Raw genomic sequence first — 19707 nt, 5'->3', positions numbered from 1 at the left:
TTTCACATATGTCTTATAGCCCCATGATTATTTTGAGTTCTTCATGAATTCTGAAGTACAGAATGCTTGTCTAATTATTTTGACATTTTCCTGCTGGGCAGTGAATATTGTGAAGTTTTATGTGAATACATTTTGTGTATAAGGTTAAATTTTTCATATTTCACTTTCTTGCTGTGTCTATGAAAGTTAATTTCTAAGATTTATTATTTAATTTTGATTTATGTTACTAAGTGGTTCAGGGTGTCAATGGACTTTTCCCAGAACAGAAGGTGTGGGGTAAACTCTCATTCCTTTAGGTGAGAAAGAATTGGCTCTAAGTGTCTCTTAACTTATTTAAAAACAAACAATCTATGTTAAAATCATGTGTGATGGCAGTGGGTAGATAGATGACCACATGTGTTTTCTTTCTGAAGGCAAGTAAACGTTTTCACACAAAATATAAGAATGTGAACAAAACTGAAGATAACTGGGTTACAAAGTGAGAATCTGCTAGTTGAAGGCAGACTTAGATTATAGAGATTATTCTCTGAAAACAGAATCTGTCAGGTTTTCAAATTATCTGGAAGGCAGATGAACTTTTGAAACACTATTTTTTAGTTAATGAAATTGGTGCTTTTTAATATTTTGGTTAAAAATTATGAATATAGCTTTCTAAAGAATGAAATCCAGTCCTAGAAATGATAAGGAGTTCTTTGAAAATCTCCAAATCTTTGAGGTTATTTCCACAAATGAACAGGACATTTTCTCAAGAAGTTTTTGGTATTTATTGTTTGTAGACAGTGAAGAAAAGGGGGAGAAAAAGGACCAGCTTCTCAGGGAGCAAAGGTTTGTTTCTCGCCAGATATTTTTGTTTTTCCTTAGTTTATTATTCTCAGTAGTGATATCAATTCTTTTTAAAATCACCTCCCCAATAAAGTGTTAAAAAAGGAATTAATAACCTTGGGTATATGTAGTTTGAAGAAATCTAATAAACATGCACAAGGATTTATTTCCACTCAGCACTGAAATGCCTTTCTTCAGTTCCCCCCAATATCCTGTGTTGGATGTGGGAACAAAAATGTCATTTTGCTGCTTGTTTCTTTGTAGTTGTACTTTTTAAGCCGATAACCTTTTAGAATGTTTTGAGCTTCTGAAATTTCACCATACCTATTTAAGTGTATGTCTTTTTAGATATGTCTGGTTGAGCATTTTGTGCACAGCAAGGACCTCCCCCACAAACATTTTCCTTGTCTTTTTGGGCTCCCCTTCACACTCTTTTGTTTTTTTGATGATCACTGCTAACTCCAGCTTTGCATGCATTCTTGGCTAAAATCCTAGGGGGGAAAAATGAACAAATATCTTTCCCCAAATTCAGGCAGAATTTCCTGATTAGTTTGACTTAGTATGCATCCTCTTTTCTGAACTGGTCATGATGATGAAGAGGGTAAGTACTTCCATCCTTCTACTTAACTATTTCTGTCACCCTAGCCTGAGACATTATTGGATCTTGTTTCAAAATTAGCCTCCTAACTGGTTTTTTGGTTTGTATCTTTTCGCCTCTTCAGTCTGTTCTCAGTGGGGACACCAGAGCTGCTAATGCGCTTGTCAGATCAGAGCTGTGCACAGCTTGCCTTTTTGTTTCACTTCAAGAAAAGCTGACAGTCTTCAGCAGTCACTGAAGAGAACACCCAGGAGCGGGGAGCCTTGGGGTCTGGCCTCCCATAACCCCCGCCAGTCCTTCTTCCTTCACTCAGCCTCAGCCATACTGGCCACCCGCTGGACTGCACGCTCGCCCCACCCCAATCTAGTCTCAATTTTGGGCCTTGCCCTCCTTTATGAGATCAGGAGGATCCATTGGGTGCACATACGCAGTGTGCTTTCTCACTGATGAAGATATTCAGTACCATGCTCTCTTCAGGGAGACCACTGTGGTCCTACTTAAAATGGCAACCTTCTGAAATATTCTTCACTATTTCATTTCTCTCTATTTTACCTATTATCTTAACTGTCATCTTGAGATTTACCCCCGTAAGGGACAGAGCTTTGATCAGTTGTGTTAAGTATTACTGTAAAGCCTGAAAACTCTGGCTGCACCATCAGCTGAGCCTGTTTGATGAAGGAGTGAATGAATGACTGGCCAACCTACGTCCTGTGCTTGTCCCTGGGCTGGGCAGGCAGGACTGATGTCAGAGATTTGTACAACCCAGAAGAGGCAGATTTTCAAGTGAAAGGAGCCAGTCAGACCCAAATGAGTAAATGTCCAAATGAAAAACCTTTCTTGTAACCACTGAGACATAGACATTTGGATTTGAGACGTGTGGGATTAATAAATTAAAGAAAGTTGCAGATTCAGAAGCACAGCTAATTTATCTGTTGCCTTAATTTTGAATTTGACTGTGTTTAATTGTCTTTATGTGGTATCTTAAACTTTAAGATAAATTATGCCTGTAAAAATCATATAGGATAAATAATTTTCTCAGATCTCTTGAATAACTTTCTAATAGTATCAAATAGAATTTTTATTTTCACTGGCTAGTATATGAAACCATAAGTTAGACTTAGACTAAGATTTTATCTTTTAGGAAGCAAGATTGAAAAAATGAATTATTAGACAATCTCTCTATTATTTGATTTATTACTAATTACTTACTTGCATTCAAATGAAATTTATGAAGTTCACAATTATAAATTGAATAATGTAAATGCTAACAGTTATAATTTGAAAGTTTTGTGTCTAATTTTTTCTCTTATCAAAATTCTATTGAATTAAATTTATTATCAATTTATTTTATTAAACTTACAGAACTCCAGCAAGACTGAGCAAAAATTGTACCCCTATAAAAACTTTTAAATTATAGCTCTTAACTTTTTGATTTTATTAATCTTGTCTATAGATTTCATCATTGATTTCTGCCTTTATTTTTATTACATTTTTCCTTCAGTTTACTGTTACATTACTGTTCTAATTTTATGTGCTGAGGCCTTTGCATATTTGTTTTTTTATAAATGTATTTGAAATATACATTTTCTTCTAAATTGCTTTAGCTATGTCCTTAAAATTTTCGCATGTATTTACAATGATGATGAATTCTAAATATATTTTTAAAAAGTTCTGTTGTTATTAGTACCTGTTTTCAGTTCAAATGATGACATTAATTTTGGGGAGCTGCTATGTGAACATAGCACATCTTAATTCTTTTTATGACTACTTCCCTTTCCCTCCCCTTCCCATTTGCAAAAGGTCTATCTTTTATTTTTACCTTCAATTCATTTATACTTTGTGTTTCTTATGTAATAGAAACCTTAAAGTATTTAAATTTATGTCTCTAGTTTATTTCACTTAACATTATGATCTCAAAATACATCCATTTTCCTACAAATGACTCGTTTATCCTTCTTTATAGCAAAATAGTACTCCATTGTGCATAGATATCATTCCTTATCCATTTATTTGTTGGTGGACATAGAGGCTGCTTGTAAGATTCATGATGAGTTTTGCTGCTGTAAACATGAGTATGCACATATCACTGTAATACAGTGGCTTTTACTCCTTAGGGAGGATACCTATATGGGTCAAATAGAATTGAGGAACCTCCATATTGATTTCCAGAGTGATCATATGACTTTACATTTTCACCAGTAATGTAAAAGTGGTCCTTCATTCCTTTTTCCCATAACCTTATCAGCATTTGTTATTTGGTTTCTTGATGATAGCCATTTTTTCTGAATTAGGATTCTTAGTGTTGTTTAAACTTGTATTTCTTTAATGGCTAGATGTTGAATATTTTTTCATTTGTGTTTTGGTCCTTTGTATTTCTTCTGAGAAGTGTCCATTCTTTTTAATTGCCTATTTTTGATTGGTTTTATTATTTTGGTGGTCTAATTTTATTGGCTTATTTATAGATTCTAGATATTAATCCTCTAAGGAGTAGCTGGCAAAATTTTTTTTTTCACATTCTGTAGGTTGTCTTTGCTCTGTTGTTTGTTTCTTTTGCTGTGCAGAAATATATTCTTTTATCTATCTATCTATCTATCTATCTATCTATCTATCTATCTATCTAATCTAACTCTATGCTAGAACTAAATCCTAAGGCTTCATCTACACCAAGCAAGCTCTCTCTGACTGAGCCTTATCTGTAGCCCTTCATTTCCTTTTTAAGTATTTTTATGTGAGAATTTATTTGCAGATATACAGACTTTAAAAGCTAAACTATCATTATTAATTTTTAAAATTATTGCTTTATATCCAGAGAACATAATCTCTGTTAAATGAAGTATGAAATTTATCAAAACTTCCTTTGTAACACAGTACTTCATTAATTTTTTAACCTTGTGTCATGTTTCTGGAAATGAGTGTGTTATTCTAGTTTTCATGTGTGGAGTTCTATGCAACAGTAGTCTGAATTTGCCAATTTGTGTCAGTTGGATCTTGCACATCTGTGTTTTTGCTTGCTTAAGCTATTGACTTCTGAGAGGTGGGCTATAATTGCTTAGTTTTCTCCAATGCTATGAGCCACTGTTGCTTAATATGTTTTAAGGCAACATAGTGTATTTCAGTGATAGTTACACTTTCTGACTTATTTTTTAAAACAATCTGTAACAATCTGTCTGTCTGTGTATCTGGTTCCATGTATTCAGTATTTTCTATTTTTAGATGTTAAAATTGTCACCACAACTTTCTTTGGGTATATGTTCTTTCTTTTGATGTGTGGTTCTCTTGGTGTCTGAGTGTATGTTTTCATCTTTTCAATTTTAATCCTTCATGTCTTTTGGTATTCTATGTTTCCTCTTTTAGGTAACATTTGTACTTCTCTCTTTTAAGAAAAACCTTCTATTGTGAACTATAACTTACATAAAAGGGTTTCACAAAACACATTTAAAATAGTTTATGATTTATCACAAAGCATAAACTCTTACTATTACTACTTGTGTCAAGAAATAACACTGCTGGGACAACACAGTACTCTCGTGTGCCTTTTCCAACAAATAATTACTGACATCTCCAAAAAGTAACCATTTTCCTGACATTTGTGGTCATTACATCACCTTTGCTTTCTTTTGTAATTTTGTGACCCAAGGACACTTCCTTAAATACTATGAACTAGCTTTGCATATTCTATTTAGATGAAATCATAGTTTATGTTCTTTTGAATCTGATGTCTTTCACAGTTTTGTCACTGTGGATACTGATTTATTTCTTCACTCTCCTATTGCTTAGTATAGTTTTAACATTTTGGCTTTTGTTACTAAAACTGCTGATAATATTCCCACTCATGTTCTCATTGTACACATGGTATATATCTGAGTGACGCATTTACACCTAATAGTAAGGCTTATGCATCATGGACTATGCAAGTGAGCAACTTTCATAGACAGGGACAGTTTTTATGAAAAGGTTCTCCACCTGCAGTGTTTGAGCATTTTCATTGGGTCTACAGCCCTACAGCCCTTTCCCACCTTTGTGTCTCCAAAATTTCACTATTTTGATGTTTAATGGTTTTTCACTAAATTTGTCTTTCATTTATCTGCTTGTTAATGAAGTTAAATGCTTTATCCTATGTATATTGACCAATTAATTAATTTCTTAGAAAAATGCATATTAAGCACCCCCCCCCCATTTTCTCTTGCTTTTTCTCCTGTTTTTGATTTGGAGGAATGTTTATACATCCTTGAAGTATAGATTTGAGCAAGTTATGTGTATTGCATATATCTTCTCTCATTCATTTTCACAACCCCAACTGTTGTGTCTCCGTGAGTGGAAATTCTTAACTTTGGTATGTTCCAGCTTATCAAGCTTTTCCCCTTTGCTGAGAAATAGCAGAAAAAAATGACAATATTTTAAATAATTGAGATTATTTGTTATTAATTTACAAAATGAAATGATCCTTATTTTAAACCATGTATAAATGAGTTCCAAGTAGACGGCATATTTAATGTGCAAAGAAAAGGTAACTTCTGGAAGAAAAGGTAGTATTATGACCATTTTATTTTATGATAATATAACAAGCATCAAGGAAATATATCTTCATAATATTTAAAGAATATTGTGATCCAGTTTATGAACATGATACATTCTTCCATTTAGTCAGATTTTCTTTGGTTTATTTCTATATTGTTTTATAGATTTCTTCAATTCTTGCACATCTGTCTTTTTTTTTGGACTCATTTGAAAGTATTTGAAATTTCATTATGTTAGTATATGTATATTTTTTTAGAAATTTTATTTTCAAGCTACTGCTCATATGAAGTTATGTGACTGATTTTTAACATAATAGCCATGCATATAATAACCTTTGCCACATGTTACTTTTAATAATTCATATATTGACTCATAGTACATATAAAATAATATTATTTGAAAATACTGATAGTCTTAATTTCTATTCTTTTAATCATCATAACTCTTACTTCTTTTTCATTTAATTTTTGGTAAATGCTTGGAATACATGAAACTTATAGTTGTTTTGGGGACTTGGTATATAGATATACACCCTGTAGATTTAACATGTCTTATTTTTGAGTCACTTTTCTTCCCCACTTTCTCTTTTTCTTTTTCTCCTTGGCCCCCTGATCCTATTCCAAAAAGTCTACCTTCATTTTACTCTTTAGTTTATGTATAACTGAGTTTCTTATATGACAAAAACATGCAATATTTAACTTTCTGTGTCTAAATTATTTCACATAACATTTTGGTCTCGACATTTACCCATTTTCCTACACATGACTTGAATTCACCCATGTTTATGGCTGAATAAAATACTGTTGCGTATGTGTCCACATTTTTAAATCCATTTCTGCATTGATTGGAATATAAGTGGTTTCCACTATTGTGAATCGTGCTGCTATAAAATCGTGGGTACACATGCATCACTGCAGTGCGTACTTTTAACAGTACTTCCGATATGATGCTGTTTAATGATAATGAACATCTTTGGCCTATTTCTGATATTGCAAGAAAAAACTTCAATACCTGATCATACTCTGTGAAGGAAGATGTAAGAAATTCTTTACTGAAAAGAGCAAAGAACAAATTTGTTTTGTCTATGTCAGGCATTTGTAGAGGGCTTAAAAAGGGATTTGCAATTTATCCTTGGCACACATGGCATTAGCTGGGGTGGCTCTAACTAAGATCACCTTCCAAATCACCTTTTCACCCACATACCTGGAGCCTTGGAACCACTAGGGTTCCTCTCCACATTCGTCCTATCACCTGGGCCCATCCCCAGGGCTTGGTTATTTATGGGATGGCAGTGTCAGAGTATTCAAACTCTGTAATGTTAATCAGGTTTTTGCTAGTGTACCTGTTCCTCTTTCAGATCTCAGATCCTAGGAGTTTGAGCCTACGAAGCCATATAAATTATAATTGCACATATATATTTAATTGAAAAATGATTCCTAAGCTCTACTTGTGGTATAACCAGATTTTAACACAATAGGGTAGAGAAAAAATAGATGCCTTACATCTTATGATGACAAACTTTTAGTTCTGAAGTTGGAGGGAGTTATCTAGGGCAGGGAGAACGTGTGTATGCAAGCTGGGCACGGAGAACATAGTGTGTATGCAAGCTGGGCACGGAGAACATAGTGTGTTGGTGAAGAGCGTGTGAGAAAGTGAGTGTGCCCTGAAGAGAGTGGGAGGGCCACAGGAAGCTGGGCAGACCACAGGAAGCTGGCTGGAAAACCATCTTTGACTTAACCTCATTAAACAACCCACTGACAAATGGAAAATCTCACACACAAATTCTGTAAAGAAATGGAAACAAACAAACAAAAAAATAAGCACACATGTGTTCAGGAAAGGTGAACTAATGTGGTTAGACAATTCCAGTCTGCTCTAATTTATGTTCGCTCCTTGGAACTTTATTCAGTGAGAATTTAATTAAAAACAAAAGAGCAATACTTTCTTGAGAAAAAACCCACCAGTCACTCTTGCATAAAATTTATTTTCTAGGAGGCATTGGTTGTTCAATGTAAAATTTAGATTTTCTAGGTTTACAATCCTAGCAGCTTAAAAATGTTCTGTTGAAATCAAATAAATGTTAAATTACAGAAAACGCTTGAGTCTCTAGTCTCAAGCTAAATGTATTTATCTGGCTTTCCACTAGGTGTCTCTTTGCTTACATGGTACAATTTCAGAGAAAACAAAGGTATTCTTACAGGTGTGAGCTATGTGGGTTGTCTGAAAAAGTACCTTAGTTTTGGAAGTAGTTAAGAAAACCTTTAACAGAAAAGTCCATCTTAAAGAATATAATAGTTTATTTTCGTTACTTCTTTCACCTTTCTTTCTTTCTTTCTTTCTTCCTTCCTTCCTTCCTTCCTTCCTTCCTTCCTTCCTTCCTTCCTTCCTTCCTTTCTTTCTTTGAGACAGGGTCTCATTACGCTATCTAGGTTGCCCTGAGATTATTTTGTAGCCCTGGCTGGTCTCAAACTCACAAGGATCCTCCTGTCTTAGCCTGCCGAGTGCTGGGATTATAGGTGTGTGCCAGGCTCACTTTTATTTTAGAAATTTAGGGGACACAATTGTCAGCAAGTGCGAACTTCAGATCTCTGTGCCTGTATTGTTAGCAGAGTAATAGGACAGAAGCTATAGTTTCAACCATCCGCTTGTTTAGGTTTACAACTAGCAAACTCACATTATTTATAAATGAATCCTCAACAAGAATTTGCACATATTCCAAAACAAGCTGTGTTTTGCTGGCCAGTACCTCTGTAGACCTGTATATCCTTCTGATCAGACTTCATACCACCCAAGGGCAGCTGACTGATTCCACATGTAACCCTTTGGGTGGTCACAGTACAATTTTGAGTCACATTTGACACTCTGGATTGTCTACATTTTTAAAATAGCCTACCTGCCGTAACCTGTCCTAAATTTAAGACAAGGTCAGCCAGATATTTATTAAGTACCTATGGTATAACTAGCCTGTATTATCGGTAAGAATTATTGGATTCATTCATCCTTTAAGGATGCAGTAGGATTTGCTCTTTGTAAAATAATCAAGCATGCTGCTAATAAGTGGAAACATCAAACCTCATTATGAGAGCATTGCTGATTACCTATGCTTCCTGAATTCTGAAAACTTGAATTCAAGTTCTGACTTTATAATTTGTTAACTACGTAAACTAGTCTACCTATTCAGCATGGCAGTTTCTTTATCTGCAAAGGAAGAGGTAATATAACTTCACAGAGTTGTTGTGAATACTGAAAACAGTTTGCAATAACCCTGCTAAGAGCTCCGAAGAGTCACCTTATTTTTTATAAAGGCAATCTTTCCTATAATTATGATACAATTGCATGGTGAATTAATTAATGTACAACTTGTAATACCCAGCTGAACTAAATCAGCATAATGCTGGATGTGGAGGACCCACCTGAGGATTGTTGCCAAGAGCATAAAAAAGAGAACTGGAGGGGAATATGGGGTACTGTGGATCCTCCTGGAGAAGTTTGTCTTGCTAGGTTTTCTGATATGAATTCAGCTGTTCTTACTGTTGGAGGAGCTCCAGTCCTCACTGTTGTGGAGAATGGCTGTGATTCTTTTTGGGGGAAGCTCTGCTCCTTACCTTGAGCATTATTTCCTGGCTTCAGTGCAGATTACCTCAGCCTGCTGGCACAGATTCTTCATCCTACAGACTTTCTAGCTTCCACCACTGACCTTTGGGCCTTCCCAGTGCAGATCCTTGCACAGACTTGTGTGAGACATTGTTGTGGGCTCCAGGTCACCAATTGGACACATAGAGGACACTGCCATGGGCTCTAGGTCTTCAGCAGGACTGGTGAAGGACATTGTTGCAGAATCCTGGCCCTCAACTGTATTCTTTGGGTTTTAGTGTGTGAACAGATTTCCCCCACTCTTCTGCGTTTGACTCTTTGGGTGAATATTATTTAAAAAATCCTATAAATTATGTGTCCCATATTAAATCTATTCTTTTGTAAACCTTGACTAAAACAAACTATTTAGCTGCTCCTAGTCTCTTAACTTTTTATCTGACTAGGTTTGGGGCACTGCCTTTGCAAAATCATAAAGCAAATTACAGTGATATTTTCTAATGAACGAGCTAGGCAGACAAAAGGCTCCGTCTCCTAGCAATGTGTGAAAACTTCTGGCAGAATGTACATTTGCTTGTTTTGGTCTCCTTCCAGCCTACAATGGCCCTATTGCATAGACTCTTGCTGCACAGGTTATCCATTTAGATGAAAACAATGCTGAGTTGAATTTTGGCAAGGCTGAATTAAAGTGAGGCAAGGCTGCCTCAGAGGAGTGCACACACTGTCCAGATTTCACCAGCAGAACATCCCACACTATTTCTCATGCAGAGAAAATATGATTATTATTCATGAGAAATTGAGGGATGCAGAGATGGTAAAGGACATCATTTTCCATGCTTGTCCAGCTCATCTTGAAGTGGGCTTAGGAACTGGATGTGGTTACTTCAGGGTTACATGATGGAGACCTGGTGGGAACCATGGTGAGCTCATGTGGCAGACATTAGTAAGTCTAATAATTAATAACTTACATAGAGTCTAGCAACACCTTCTGTGCCTGATGCTCCTCCCATTACGTGATGTTGTGGTTGGGACCAAGCTAAACCTTGGACCTAATCAGTTAGTTTGGATATTAAAATATCTGGCTGCCAGACATACTTGGATCTGGAGCTTAGGAGAAGGAAGATGTTACTACAATTTTTATCTGCATTGATGGACAAGAGCTGTCACTAGGGTGTATTTGTGTGTGGGGTATATACATATATATGTATTTGGAGGGAAGTACAAATATGCTTATATAAATAATTTGAGTCAGTGGAAGTGAGCATATCAGTTTTATTCTGCAGGACCAATGCTTTTTAGGCTGGTGCAATGGAACTTAGACAACCTTGAATAAATTCTGTGGAGGTGAGGTCCGGTGCTTCTTGGAGCATCTGACTGCTCCCAGGTTCTTGTGAAGGGAACCCATCTGCCCATGTCAGGTGCCTGGAGAAGCACCTGTTGCACTATGGCCTGAGGCAGGTCACCACTTGTCCCAGCCTAAGGAAATGCTATGGAGTTGACCATAATCTTAAAGTGGTGAGTTCGTGAAGACTGCAAAACAGCACAAGATCCAGGTAGCTGAGCAACTCAGGGCATCTGCATTCCTCCCAGGGTGGCATGACAAATAGCCATTTCTGTCTGGTAGGTTCTTCCAGTGGAGAAGAGATCTCTTGCAGTTTGGAACCTGGCTGTTACTATGGTAAAATAGTCTGCTGGGAGCAAAGATTGGCAGAGATGGAAAAAAGGGTTTTTATTCCCTTTAGGTTTTGTGGATTTCATATGCCTGAACCTTGATTGTCAGCACCGACAGCCTCGGTGGGAAAATGCCTGGAGAAGGAAGACAGAGGCCTGCCAGTCTCCTTAGATGATGTTTTCCAGGATTTGAAGGGTGTTGACAATAAAGTAATTTAAAGCATCACAGTTTCTCCGATTTAAAAAAAAAGCTGTGGTTCTTAAAGCCATCTGTCACAGAAAAGAAGCACCACAAAATGAGAAATGAGGGGGGAAATAATAAGAAAGAGAAAGAACTTTCTAAAGCAAGTGGGAAAATGGATTGGGATCAGAATGCTAGTTGAAGCTTATATTAAAAAAGACAAAAGCATAAAATAATCTGGATAATATCATTTTCCCCTTCACGAATTCTCTGGAGAAATTCACAACCTCTAAAGTACCCGACTTTGTATATTACTGTACACATGCTAATGTAGAAGTCTGCTTGCATTTTGTTTCTTTCTCTCCCACCCTGACAGCAGAGACCTTTTGCTAACTGGCAAAACTTACGGATTATTTCATGTCTTTGCCTTTACACATGAGCCATGATGCATCTTTCTCCTGTGCCCCCCCCCCCCTTTTTTTGTCTTTTTCCTTTTTACCAGTACCGGGGATCGAACTCACCACTGCCTGCAAGGCAGGCACTTATGCCGCTGAGCTAAATCCCGAGCCCCTTCCTCTGCTTCCCTTTGACCTTCTGTGAGGTGCTATCACTTAGCAGCTGGAGCTTGCTTACAAACAGCTCTTCTTGACCGTTAAGGGCCCTCTTGCTTCTGGAAGTCTCATGTGCTTTTTTACGATTTGATTTATTAATTGATGATATACAATTTTTGGCACATGTTTATACACTTTCTATTAATTCATGTGTTGCTCTGATGATGCTAAATGCTGGCATTATAATTGTAGGAGATAAGCAAGTTGATCTGTGGCTTTCTAAAAATTAGTTCAAAGTTGCATTGTTTTTACTTAAGGGTCTGGGCAAAAAAAGAACAAACCTAGTACATATTATATTTCTACTGGCCAATCATTTCTGAATCACTTTAGTCATTTAAAAAAATCTTTAAAACATTAGGCATGGTTCATAGTTTATGACATTATTCAAAGGTTAGGGAATTATTAGGGAATAGCCAGGACAGTTGCTTTTGGATCAATGGAATCCATAAATCCCTTTGGTGAAATTTTTTAATTCTTAAAAATTGCCAACTCTTCTGGCTTTCTTTATCAACAAAGCATTTATTTCAAAGTTATAATATTGATTTACCTTCTAGGTTTAAAACGACATAGTTTTTATTTTCTGATTTATCTTACCAAACAACTTCTAAAATTACTAGAATATCCTTGGTTTCAGAAGCACATATTTTATGTCTAACCAAAATAGAATGCTGATTTATTAGGTATTTCCTCTGTGAAATTAATTTTATTGTTCATTTGATAAATTATGTTTTCTACTTTTTAGATGCAGATGTTACCAGGAGTGCATTATAACTCATTTCACAAATTTAAAAAGTATGAATGACTTCATTGGGTTAAACGATTGTATTGTGCCTTTGTGTATTAAAGACTTATTCTTTAAAGAAGATATAAGCCATAAATATGACTGCGAACACTATTCTCTTAAATTCTGTAACAAGGCACCAAAGGTATCCCTGGGAGAATCAGAATCAACCTTTAAGTATGAAAGCTATTTTATTTGTTGAAATGTGTTATTGTACTTGTTCACATCATTAGTTGTGTACTAATTCTATTAGGGAGAACAATTTTTATTATGAAGCTGTTTCTAGATAATCGCTCCCATTTTAGGCAATTGCTCCTACTTACTGTGCATAGAATGTGCTCAGAGCATTTTCCATGATATTTCATTTCTTTTTCATAAAGTCTTTATGAGTTGGTTATTACAGTATTTCTGTGTAACAGATGAGACATCTGCTATTGAGAGAAACGGAACAATTTTTATAAGTTTTCACATCTAACAAGTGGCAGAATTGGGATTTAAATGTAAATTTGCTTGGAATCCACATACTTTAGTGCAGCAGTTTTGAAGTTTTTTTTTTTTTCATCTTGAGCTCATGAAATCTTCCAGAAGCTCCATATACCTCTTTACTTTAAACCTTCCTCAAACAAGCAGTTGACAATGTGGTTGTGGTTTCTGGCTTATTATAAATCTTGATGTTTACCTATGCAATGCTGTTATAGTTAGGGGTTGTGCGGAGAACAATTAGAATCAGGACATGGGGTTTCTAATGTTATTTATGATGGATACTGGGAGTTAACACAAGAAAATGCAGGAAATCTATCCACAACACCAAAGACATAGAATATTTAGTCAAGGGCCTGAATCCCACAGCAATGTCCTACAGGAGTCCAGATGAAGACCCAGAACTCGTGACAATGCCTCCCAAGAGTCCAACTGGAGGTCTAAAGCCCACACGAAGGACGCATGCCAGTCTCTTTTATGGATCAGTGCTGGGAAGGCCCAAAGGTCAGCAGTGGAAGCTAGGAAGTCTATGCCAGCAGGGTGAAGGAGCTGTGCTGGTAGGTTGAGTGTTCTACTCTGGAGCCGAGAAATCACACTCACAACAAAGACCAGGGATGTCCTGAAAAGCACCACAGCCATCCTCATCAACAAGGAGGCCCGGAGCTCCTCTGATGACAAGCACAGTCAAGTACATGCCAGCAAGCCAGTGAGACGAGTTCATCCTGGAGGCCAAGCGGCACATGTCTTCTTCTCTGGAGCCAGGAAGCAATGCTTAATGTGAGAACCAGAACTTCTCCAGGAGAACCAACGGCTCAAACAGCAACTCGTAGGAGAGCCCACAATGTCTCAATGGAACAACGCATTAACTCCTTCCTTCTCCTTCTCCACCTCTCTGTTTATGCTGGCAACTTTTCTCAGGTGGGGGCATCTACGCATGCTGATGTAATCCAGCTGGCACTGATTTGACCACCAGTTCTTAATCCATAACACATGCACACACCACAGAGATTTTATAATTTCATCATTTTAAAAAAGTAATCTTTAGGATTTGTAAATTTTATATTATTCTCTTTTTTTTCCTGGTACTCAAAATTTTATTCAAATATTCCTTGGAGTTTTACCTGTTATGTAATATTTTCATGCTTCAAAATCTGATATTGATAATTTTGCCATATGTCTATGTGAAAAAATATGTTTGTATGTTGATATTAATTTTTTACAATTAGTTAAACTAAATCATTATTGGTATATAATTTACACATTTTGAATGTTAATTTGAGAGATAAATATTTGTATTGAATATGTGTTATTTACTGACATAAATGACACTTTTCCTCAAATTATGGGTAATGTCCATGATTAAGTATTATTTATTGCTAGAATGAGTGAGTTCAAAACCAGTTTTAATGTTGCCCTTGGTATTTTGTATGCCAGGGCTTAGAAACATTTTTCACATAAGAAAACACATTGGGATGGAGGATTTTTGAACTCCTCCAAATATATGTGAAATACCACATGGTGGTTTATCAAAACTATTACTGTATTTTAAAAGGCTAATCAATGGTTCAAGTAGATTTTGATTTAATTTTATTGAAAGCAAAAATTGGAAATGTTTTGATATACAAATAAATTTTACCAGCTAAGCATTGTGACATACACCTTTAATTCCTGAGGCAGGAAGATGGTAAGTTTGAGGCCAGCCTGGACTACGGGCCAAGTTCAAGACCACCTTGTATTACACAAAAAAACTATCACAAATAGAAGCGTTTTAGTACACTGTCATTAGGTTCTTATTCATGTTTAATTTCTGGTAATGCAAAATTCTTTATCAAGACATACCCAATAATCAGCATTGCTTCTTTTAACTAAAGGTCACCCAGAAAGGGTGAGGAATACAAAAAAAAAAAAAAAAAAAGCCTTTTAAAACACTATTGCTAGCATCATTATTTTTTCATAAGCTGCTTTTATTCTATTCTTTGTACATATTTCATCAATGTTTTGGATTAGACATTCAGTCCATCAAAAGATGGTTATTAGGCGCCCTGTAACTGAGTTGGCTGGACTAGCCCTTGCCTGAGCAATGAGCAGTACTTACCTGAGTTTTCATGACCACCGTTTTATCCCCTAATTCTTCCTGATTATGGCTATGTGCTTTGTATAGAAAAGGAAAAACAGCTGAGGAACTGAGCTTAGATTATTTTTGTTCTACTGTCTGAAATTATCTTGAATCATTTTGGTGACATTTGCAATTTCATATGTGTCAACTACTCCAAGAAATAAAGTACTAAATCTCCCAAATCAATAACAAGGTGCTCAAAAGCCTTCACACAGATGTATTCATTTTAGCTTCCCTCCCATATCAATTCTCCCCTTGGCAGTGACTGCCTATTATTTCTACCCATGTATGCTTTGGCTGATGGTAGTTTGGAACTGGCCTGATTTCATTTCATACCTTACAGATTTAAAAAGAAATTTGTAGTGGAACATTCACAATAGTAATATTCCAGAGAACAGAAATTTGGAATTTGTAGGTTTTCTTTATAGAAATTCATGGATAATTTAGAGTATTTGCTGTGTAATTAATTCATTTACTCAACAGTTATGTATTGAGTCACTCTAGGTACAAAGAGTGGGGATGTAGCAGTAAAAAATGTGAATAAGACAAGATACAGATATCTTTTACTATGGTTGGGAATCAAACTGTAAAAAAAATTGAAAGTTATTCCCTAAAATGATAAGAACATCCATTTTCTTGCTACGAACACATGTAAAAAAAGAATTGATCTCTCACCAATATTATGAAGGCTTTATTGGCTACATGACATTTGATCAGAGCACTATAGGATGAGATGTGATAGCCATCTTGAGTAGGGACTGTTGAACAAAAGCATATACAAGGGTTCTCAGACTAAGAAAAATATTTTAAAGAATTTTTAAGGCTCTCCAAGTTAGAAAGCTACAGAAAATATCCAAGAAAGGGCTGCAGAGGAGACACAATCAGGTGATTCCAACCCTCTCAGGATTTTGGTTTTTAATCACATGACCAGTGACCACTGCAGGGATTCAGGGAAAGAGTCAGACAACCCAATGTTCTTAAAAACAAACCTCACTCTGAGCCAGAGGGAAAACTGTAGCAAGATCTAGAATTCTCCCTCAGGGATCAGGGAGAGGAAGAGCTAATGTCTCTGAGTGGGGTGATGGGTTAGGCAGGGTGAAAACCCTACAGAGATGATTAGGTTGAAAGCAGGTGCAGTGTGCACAGAACAAGATTCCTTACATCCTAGGAAGCTTAGTAACAGTGGCCACAGCAGTATATTTTCGACAAACACCAATGCTAAGAGGATGTAGAAGGAAATTTCTATTCTTGTCCTCCATTTTTCTGCCAATTCTGGGTACTTTTTTTCTAGAAATATTACAGCATTATGGGATTCAGAATTCTACTGAAATAAAATCAACTGAAAGTATGATGTATAAGTTTAAAAATCATTTAAGCAATTTTCACCTACCCCATACACGTCATCAGGCTATGCAGTGGGGCACAAAGAAGACTGGATTTTGGCCACTGCATTTAGCATCTCACTGCCCAACAGTGCTCTGATGCTGTCCTCACCTAGAACAGCGGTACTCTCCAGATTCTTACAGTTCCATTCAGTGAATTGGACGGAACACCTGGTGCATATGAAAAGCTAGTGTTTATTTATGGCAAAAACAAGAATAAAAAAGGAAAAGAAGCACAAGGAAAGTGCTCAAGGAGAACAGGGTGCTTGGAAGGAAAATGCAGATGTGTCCTACAAGGCAGATGGATCCTGCAAAAACAGGAGGGCGGGGTACACAGTCAGTTGCTGCTGTCTCCTTTGATAGCTGATCCAGGTGGTCCCACTTGATCTCCTGCTAGAAGACTGGTATCAGGTTCTGAGCTCAGCTTGCTCTCCTATCAGAAGATCAATATCTGGCGCAGGTTAGTTTGTGTTCTCATGTCAGAAGACTGGCACTGGATGCAGGGCTGGCCTCGATCTCCTGTCAGGCTTGGAAGCTGCCTCTCTGTGCCCATGGTAGGTTGTGCCCAATTGTTCCAGCACGTTGCCTTGCCTCTGTACCGTAGTCACTGTAGATTTGTTCGTGAATGACACTATAGAAAACGAGAGAGCCAGGATAGTCCTTGTGGTGGTTCTGAGAGCAGGCTCTGAAGTCTGGGCTGGAATTCAACACATTCATTAGTAACATCCTAATCTAACTTGCCCAACACTCCTCACATCAGAAAAGGAGTTAATAATGGTACAGTACTTATGAGTCTCTGACATTATGTGGTTTGATACATAAAGATTATCAGTAGCTTTGGCACAGAGCAACTGCTTAAGAAACTCTATAAAGCTAGCTATTTTTATTGTATTACAGGGAAAAGGGCAAGCAGCCATTTGAGTCAGGTAAGAAGATTCATAGGATGCTTTATATATTATAGTTGGCCTTCAATTAGTGCTAACTTAAAGAATTGACATGTTTTATATAATAAAATAGATTTTAAAAGAATTTATTACTTGCTGTGAGCATTTTAATGATATTCCATTGAATCCTTTTCCAACCCCCAAATGAGATACCTTTACCACCATTTACAAATGGTTGTCATAAGCCTTCAATATAACAGTTCTTTGCCCAAGATTTCATACAATGGTAAACTGTCGAACTGAAAATTTAAGTTTAACCTAATTTACTACAGAGGGTTTAATATTAACTTCTATAATATATTTAATTCTTTACCTAAAGGTGCTGCTGAATTTACCTTTTGGTTGTAATGTATTCTCTCAATCAGTGGATACTAAAAATACACTGCTATCAAGTCAGTAACATTTTTACAGCATTGTATCTGAACATTTTTATTTTACAAACTGATGCTTTTCATGAGAAACAAATATATAGGAGAATAAAAATCAGTTACAGGTTTTTCCAGTTAACATAGATAATTATCATAAGCATTTTCTGGAAATATTTTGAGACTTTTTTTCTCCCAGTGCATTGATGCATGGGTATGGGTGTGTGTAAAGCTATATTTTTATGACAAGAGAAATGGGCTCAGTCTGTAGATATTTTTAATTATCAGTGTATTTCAAAATTCTTCATGTTTGGTATGGTCATTCTTAGCACAGTTCATAACATGTAGTAAAGGTTCATGAATTCTGATTACAATTGTCACTGTCATTGTAACTATAACAGCTTGCCTTTTGATGAGGCTACAATAATTTGATACCCAAATAATGTGTGAGAATATTTTTTAACACACTTTTACCTTTTCCTTGCTCTCTGTTGCTTAATTTTCATTTTTTGCTAATTTTTAAGATTAAAAATGGAATTATGTTGTTCTATTTGGCACTTGTCTTACTAATGGTTAAGCATTAATCGTTTTTTGTTTTGTTTTGTCTTTGTTGTTTTTCGTTTTAGCTTTTTGAGACAGGTTCTTGCTACGCAGTTCAGGCTGGGCCTTGAGCTCACTTTGAAGCCCAAGCTGGTCTCAAACTTGCAACGATCCTCCTGCCTCCACCTCCCAAGTGCTGAGATTATAGGCATGTGACATCACGACTGGATGCTAATCATTTTTTTGTTTTTTTTGGTTTATTTTTCAAATTTTAAATTGTTTATTCTTCTTTTACTTTGCTATTTTTTCGTGGTGTGTAAGAACTCTATGTTGTGACTTTTATATATTAAGTGCATATTACAGGTATTTCACCAGTTTGTGAGTTGATTATTTAAGTTTATGAATTATTTATTAGGTTTTTCTTTAAACAAGTTGAAAATTAAGTAATTAAGTTTAATAATCCTTTTGTCTTATGTTTTGGTATTTTACAAATGTCTTTTACCTATTCATGCAAAATAATACATTTATTTTGTGTTGATGGAGATCGAACTTGTGGATTTAAGTGCATTGTAGGCAAACGCTCTACCACTGAGCCACATTCACACATAACATGACATTTTCGATATTAAAAACTGGCACATATTTTTAAAATCTGGGGACTACTGAGTAACATAAAAGTCAAATGGGACATGAATCTGTACTTGTGGTGTCAATGGGGAGAAGTTAAAAGGTTCTTTGCTTCTGGGAGAGTTTCAGTGGCTTGCGGATCTTTAACAAGTTTCTTGCTTGTCAAAATCTGACAATGTGAGGTTTTTTTTTTTTTTTTTTTTTTTTTTTACTTTTCTTTTGTTTTCTTGAAAGTGTAGTGTCTTGTTTTACAGATAATCCACTACAAAGTATAGTACAAAAAGCATCCACTCATCTTGGTAGTACAGTTGAGACTTCTGAGGCAGGGGGTTAGTATGTTTCGAAAACTGGATAATAGCGGTGGCTACATGCTTCCAAATCTTCGGCAATGTTTATAATGAAGAGGAAACTATTCTCACTTCTCAAAAAATCATGCAACCTTAAGTGTATAAATCCTATGTGTATCTTGTTTGCAGACTT

The 19707-nt window shown here is 36.0% G+C and overlaps 1 protein-coding gene across 4 annotated transcripts in view; it reads left to right on the top strand.

Moving 5' to 3' along the window:
• The window catches only part of Ipcef1 (interaction protein for cytohesin exchange factors 1), a 177754-nt gene that overhangs the window by 62450 nt on the left and 95597 nt on the right, over positions 1–19707 (top strand). Inside the window, exon 1 of one of the 4 annotated variants that reach the window (XM_063232925.1) lies at positions 17233–17305. The exons of 2 other annotated variants lie outside the window; for them this stretch is intronic. The gene's annotated coding sequence lies outside the window, so the exon portion shown is untranslated. Of the gene's footprint in view, positions 1–17232; positions 17306–19707 lie in introns of those variants that run through there. One more of the 4 variants, XM_063232926.1, reaches the window with a different exon arrangement.

This window comes from Cavia porcellus, unplaced genomic scaffold (assembly GCF_034190915.1).
Source record: "Cavia porcellus strain 051 isolate PalLab524CR breed Dunkin Hartley unplaced genomic scaffold, mCavPor4.1 scaffold_22, whole genome shotgun sequence".
Classification (NCBI taxonomy): Eukaryota; Metazoa; Chordata; class Mammalia; order Rodentia; family Caviidae; genus Cavia; species Cavia porcellus.
The sequence above is the reverse complement of the archived record's forward strand: the minus strand, read 5'-3'. Positions and strand labels throughout refer to the sequence as shown.